A 6884-nucleotide genomic window follows, 5' to 3' on the forward strand; every position below is an offset into this window, starting at 1 on the left:
CAGTCCAGCATATCTTTTCTCTTTTTTTCTCACAGATAGTTACCTTGCCTTATAGGGGACAGACTATCATACTCCCAAGCTGAGAAGTATGGTTGAAGTAACTGTCTGATATACATGAGACCTAAAATGTTCACAGTGGAATCCATGCCCCCCAAAGGAAAAGCTAAATGAAACTGTATTTACTGTGTAACATCAAAGATCACTGTTACCGCATGCCACAGGGAGATCAGCTAGGTGGTTTGTGACCACCTAGAGAGGTGGGATAGGGAGGGTGGGAGGGAGGGAGACGCAAGAGGGAAGAGATATGGGAACATATGTATATGTATAACTGATTCACTTTGTTGTAAAGCAGAAACTAACACACCATTGTAAAGCAATTATACCCCAGGAAAGATGTTAAAAAAAATCACTGTTATCAAGATAATCCTAGAAACAAAACGGTATCTCAGTTTGGTCTGTACCTTTCTAGTCTAAGTTGTCTGGACAATTACTTCACCATCTTCTTTTTCTTCCAAACTAAGGATCAGGGTGTGGCTTGCCATGAGTCATCTAGTAACATATAGATGCCTGAAAAAAAACAGGGACACTGAAACAGACCTGTTTGCCAGACAGCAAAAGTCTGAAGGTAATGCAGTCAGCCTGAAGGCTCACCCACTCTATATTCTTAGGCTTGGCTATAAGAGTAAATTTAAAAAGGGAGAGGGCTGACCTGAGAATAATGTCTGCCCTCCTCTGGAGCTATGGTAGAAGACAGGATGGAAATACACACTTCCCTGATGTTCAAAATTGCTAATCCTATTCATGTCTAAGAATTTTGAGTAACAATTCAAATCTTCCGGCTCAAACAAAATTAAACAGCTTCTTTAGTACATCCATGGTCAGTTCTGATAATCGGACCACCCCAGAATTGTCCATTGGTATGTATTCAGAACAAAACCACTATCACATCTTCCAATATATTTTTCCTCTTTTGCTGCTTAGGCCAACCTTGAAATTGTGGGTTTCCTGAGTGGCTGGGTAAGAAACAGAGTAATTGTTTTTCTTATCCTATTAGCTTTTTATCTTTCCACAGTGTGATTTCTATAAGAAAGGGAAGGTGGAAATAGCAAACCTACATGAAACAAAATGTTAAAGATAGTATGCTAAGTATAAGCAATTCAAAATGAGAAATACAGAAATGCTTGAGTTAAAAGGTTAACACATAATTTTGATAGTTTCCATTGCCCAATCTTCTCCAATTTTGATTATACTTAAGTCAGTAAGATGCTGTTGCAGTTTGAGATCTATAGGAAGTAGACTCTGAAACAGAGCTTAGCATTCAGGATGTGTATTAGGGAGTGCCCTTGGGACAAACCCCTGTGGGAGGGAGAGAGAGCAACCAGACTGGGCAGAGGGAAAAGTCAGCAGAGAAGCGGCCTCCTCCTCCACAGTTTCACCCAGCCCCATGGAGAGCCCTGGAGCTGAAAGCGCCTGTCAGAGTTGTCCCACAGTGACCCCAAATGGCTGAAGCTTTGTACCCTCACCTCAGTGGGGTGACTTCCTATAAGCAGTTCTCTGCAGCCAAAGGAGCTGACAGCTAGAGGCTGTCTGCCAGCGACACTCCAACAGCTGGAACAGAGTCCTTCACTGAAGGGAATATGAACAGCACATCTCTGTATCCACCACTCATGTATCCGTGTGATGTATCCCATACATCTAAAACATTTTGCATAATATGTGAAACTGATTTTAGTAAATCGTTTTTTACACATGCGGGCTTTTCTGACAACTTTCCATAAATCTACGAATCCAATACAACTCTCTATTTATGTGTCCCTTCCCTCTTTATTTTTATCTTTTCTTATGCCTTATACTCTAAATATACCCTTCCCCTTTTCTTCATTCATTCTTTCCTCTCCTCCTTCATTCTGGAGACTTTCAGAAATGCCTTCTATCTGCTATTTTTTTCCCTACTACAACTTTTTCTGTCTTCAAACTCTTTACATGGAAGATAACCCATGACTATTACATTTAACTAAACAACCGCAGGCCCCAGTTTTCATCATGGAAAAAAATTATTTGTGTATACAGTGATAGCATTAGTCACAAGTGGAATGGTTATCATCTTTATTATGGTATAGATTCTATACTGTGATTTAAATCACATTAAGGACTCAACTGCTAATAAAGGTCTTACCCATGCAGTTTTGGTGGCAGGATTTTCATATACCTAGTCTTACCTTTAAAGACACACTATTGGACTAAAGCAGTAATAACCAGAAAGTTGTATTAAAACAGTAGTTCTCAAAATGTGATCCATTGACCCCTGGGGATTCCCAAAGACCCTTTTGGATGTCTGCAAGGTCAAATCAATTTTTACAATAATACAAAAGCAAGTTTTACTTTTTTACTGTATTAACTTTGCACTGATGTTCCTAAAGCAATAGTGGGTAAAACGTCTGGCACCTTAGCACTTATCAAGACAGAACACAAAATTGTACTATTTAAAAAAAAAACAAAACCTACTTCACTGCCCTGCACAGTAAAAAAAAGAAAAAGAAAAAAGAGATAGAAAGACAAAAGAAAAGAAAAAGAGCCAGTCTCACTTAACAATATCATTGATGAAGAAATAAAAATTGTGGTTATTATTAAATCTCAACCTTTGAGCACATGTCTTTTTTTTAACAGCTTTTTAAAGATAGAATTATAATATGTTAAACTGTGCATATTTAAGGTATACAATCTGATGAGTTTTAACATATGTTTACACCCATGAAACCATCATCACAATCAAGAGAATGAGCATATCTATCTTTACTCATATCCACCTTTACCCATGGGTTATTTAGATTGTTATTTAGTTTCCAAATAGTTGAGGATTTCCCTTATATCTTCTTGCTATTGATTTCAAATTTAATTCCATCATGGTCAGAGAGTGGACCTGGTATGGATGAATCCTTTAAAAATTTTTGAGAGTTGCTTTATAGCCCAGAATATGATCCATCTTGGTAAATGTTCCTTCTGACATGAAAAGAATGTGTATTCTGCTGCTATTGGGTAGAGTGTTGTATAAATATCAGTTAGGTCAAGGTAGCTGATCATGTTCCCCAAATCTTCCATACAATATCTGATTTTCTGTCTACTTGTTCTCTATATTACTAAGAAAGTGGTGTCGAAATCTCTAACTATAATTGTGCATTTGCCTACTTCTTTCAGTTCCATTAATTTTTATATCATGTATTTCTAAACTTTCTTATTAAGTGCATAAATATTTAGGATTGCAATGTCCTTTTGAGAAATTGACCCCTTCATCATTGTGAAATGACCCATTTTTATTTGGTAACAATTCTTTGCTCTGAAATCTACTTTTTTCCTAATATTTATATAGCCACTCCAACTTTCTTTTAATCAGCATTAGCATGGTGTATCTTTTTCAATCCTTTTTACTTTTAAACTATTTTCTTTCTTACAAATAAAGTAGGCTTTTTATAAGTAGCATACAGTTAGGTCTTGTATTTTTTAGCCAATTGGAAAATCTCTGGCTTTTATATGGGGTATTTAGACTATTTATACTTACTGTGGTTATAGATATGGCCAAGTTTAAATGTACCACTCTGCTGTTTGTTTTCTATTTGTCCCATCTGTTCTTTGTTTTTACCACTTTTTCTCATTTATCTTGGATTAATTGATTGTTGTTTATTATTCTACTTTATCTCCTTTGTTAGCTTGTAAGCTATACCTCTGTTTTGTTGTTAGTAGTTGTTTTAGGATTTATAGTATACATCTTTAATATGTCACTATACACCATCAAGAATTATTATATCAGTTAGTGTATAGTACAAGAATGTTAAAATAGTTTACTTCTATTTCCCCTCTTAGTCTTTGTGCTATTGTTGTCAGATATTTTACTTCTAAATATGGTATTTAGATATTTACTTATAAATATGTTATTAACCCCATGATACATTATTATTATTTTTGCATAAAAAATTATCTTTCAAAGAAATTGTTAAAATAAGGGGTTTTTTAAGTCTTCTTTTTTCCTTCCTTTGTGTAGATGCATATGTTCATCTGGTCTCATTTTCCTTCTGCATAAAGTATGTCCTTTAATATTTCTTGTAGTGAAGGTATGGTGGTGATTTCTGTATGCCGAATACAAATTTTTTATTTTGCCTTTGTTTTTGAAAGATATTTTTTCTCAGCATGGAATTCTATGTTGACAGATCTTTTTCTTTCAGTACTTTAAAGATGTTGCTCCAGTGTCTTCTTGCTTGTTTCTGATGAGAAATCAGCTGTCATCCTAATCTTTGTTCCTTTGCATGTAACATGCCTCTGTATTAAGATTTCTCTTTATCCCAGCTTTTAAACAATTTGATTATGACATGCCTTGGTGGAATTTTCTTTATGTTCTTGTGCTTGGGGTTCATAGAATTTCTTGGATCAGTGGGTTTTAAGTTTTCATCAAGTTTGGAACATTTTTAGCCATTATTTCTTCAAGTATTTTTATGCCCCCTCCTGCTTTGGGGACTCCAATTACACACATATTAAGTTGTGTGAAGCTTTTCAACAGTTCACCAGTGCTCTGTTTATTTTTCCTGTTTTTTCTTTGTCTATTTCATTTGTATTTTTTCTATTCCTGTGTCTTCCAGTTTACTAAGATTTTCTTTTGCAGTGCCTAATCTTTGTTGTCACCATTGTTAATTCCATTCAATGTACTCTTCATCCCAGACATGCTTTTTTCTTTCTCTGGATGTTTGATTTAGATTTTCTTTATACTGTCCATATCTTTCCCTAACATGCTCAACCTTTCCTCTTCCTTCTCGAACATATGGGATATAGGTATGACAACTGTTTTAATATCCTTGTCTGCCAGTTTATCATCTGTGTCATCTCTGTGTCTATTTCTATTGATTGGTTTTTCTCCTCATTGTGGGTTCCTATTTCTTTGCATGCCTGGTAATTTTTTTATTAGATACCAGATGTGAATTTTACTTTTTTGGGAGGTGCTGGGCATATTTGCATCCTTTAAATATTCTTGATCTTTGTTCTGAGACACAGTTGAGTTGGAAATAGTTTGGTCCTCTGGAGGCTTGCTTTCCAGTTTTCTTAGACTGGAGCAGAGCAGCCTGTAATCCTGGTATAATTTGACACTTTACAGAAGCGATACTCTCTGGATATTCTACTTTTTCCCTGGTATTTTGAGGCTTTTCCACTCTAACTGGTGGAAACACAAAACACTCCTAACCTTATCTGTGCTCTCAGGCTTGTTATGTTTGCTCCTTTTCAGTAGATCTTTCCCCCACCTTGAGTAGTTTCCTCACATGCATGTGCTGATCTGAACTCAGCTGAAGACTTATGGAGAAACCTTTACTGATCCCTGAAGCACTCTCTCCTGGAAGCTCCCTCTCTCTCCTCCCATACTCTGCAAATTCTAGCCACTTGACCTTCCCAAGTTCTCAACTCTGTCTTTTCATCTAATAGAGACCACCCAGCTCTGTTTGGATTCCTCCAACCTGGGAAATCTCTCAAGACATCAAGATGGGGAAAGCATCCAGCTCATCTCATTTGTTTTCCTTTTTTATGACTCTCCTGTGATGTCTGTTTTCCAATATTTGAGCATCACTGTTTGATATATATATTTGAAGATAAGATAATAAATCCAGTCTGTTACTCCAGCTTGACCAGAAGCAGAAGTTGAGATTATGAATCTTTTAATATTCCGCATGACAAAATGGGAGATACAAATAAAGTGCTTCTACCAGATGCTACATACTGAAGGACAAATACATACTCAAGGAAAACCACGTGTACAATTGTTTGAGATGTGAGATGAGCTACCTGCTTTTTTCATAAAATTCTACTTTTACTTGAAAGAATAATTGACTGATATCCTGATTATTCAGACTTGGCTATTCGGAAGACATTTGTTTGAAAATGAATGAAGTGTGCCTAGGCCTTCAAGGACAATAACTGACAGTATTTTTTGTCAGTGATAAAACTGCATCTTTCAAGTGAAAACTGGAATTTTGGAAAACTTGTATCTGCTTCCATAAGCTTGACAGTTTCTTGACATGTAACAACTTTCCTGACAAAGTCAGTTATTTTAAAAAATGTGATTTTTAAAATAGTTTATAATAAAATGTTCAACATTTGGAATATCTGTATAACTCAGTGAACAAATGTTTTCCAAATGCTCCATGCCCAATCACAGAGAAAAGGTCCATTCAAAGTATAAGAGAGACCAATGGATTTTAATGTAATGGAGTAAAAATGTTTATTTATACAGTTTCAGATTCTGCATTACAACTAACTTTTATGACATTATTATTTGTCATGTTTTGTTTTAGTAACAAAAAAGATTATCCATAATTATCTGAAGAGGCGATTAAAATACTCCTTCCTTTTCCTACTACATGTCCATGTGAGGCTGCATTTTCTTCATATACTTCAACCAAAATAACATGTCATAGCAGATTGAATGCATAAACAAATCCAGGTGTTTTCTAATAACTCGGTAACATTTTTTAAATGTTAAAAAATGCCAATCTTCTCATGAAATCCTTTTTGTTTTAGAAAGCATAACAATTTTTTTCATAAAAATGTGTTATTAACTTGTAATGCTTTTGTTGTTTTAAAATAAATCCATAATTGAATATTTATAAAATGTCTGTTTTAATTTTCAATACAATAAATATTAATAGACATAACCCATGTAAACAAAAGCTATTAGAGGCCCTCAATAACTGTTACTGATGTAGAGGAGTAAAACATTTGATAACTCCTGTGTTAAGGCTATTTTACCCAGGAGAACTAAAACATTAAGCCAATGGTTTTAACTTTGACTACGTATTGGAATCATCTAAAAAGCTTTTTTTTTTTTTTTTTTTTTTAAATGAAGATGCCTG

This window comes from Phocoena phocoena, chromosome 14 (genome assembly GCF_963924675.1).
Source record: "Phocoena phocoena chromosome 14, mPhoPho1.1, whole genome shotgun sequence".
Lineage (NCBI taxonomy): Eukaryota > Metazoa > Chordata > Mammalia > Artiodactyla > Phocoenidae > Phocoena > Phocoena phocoena.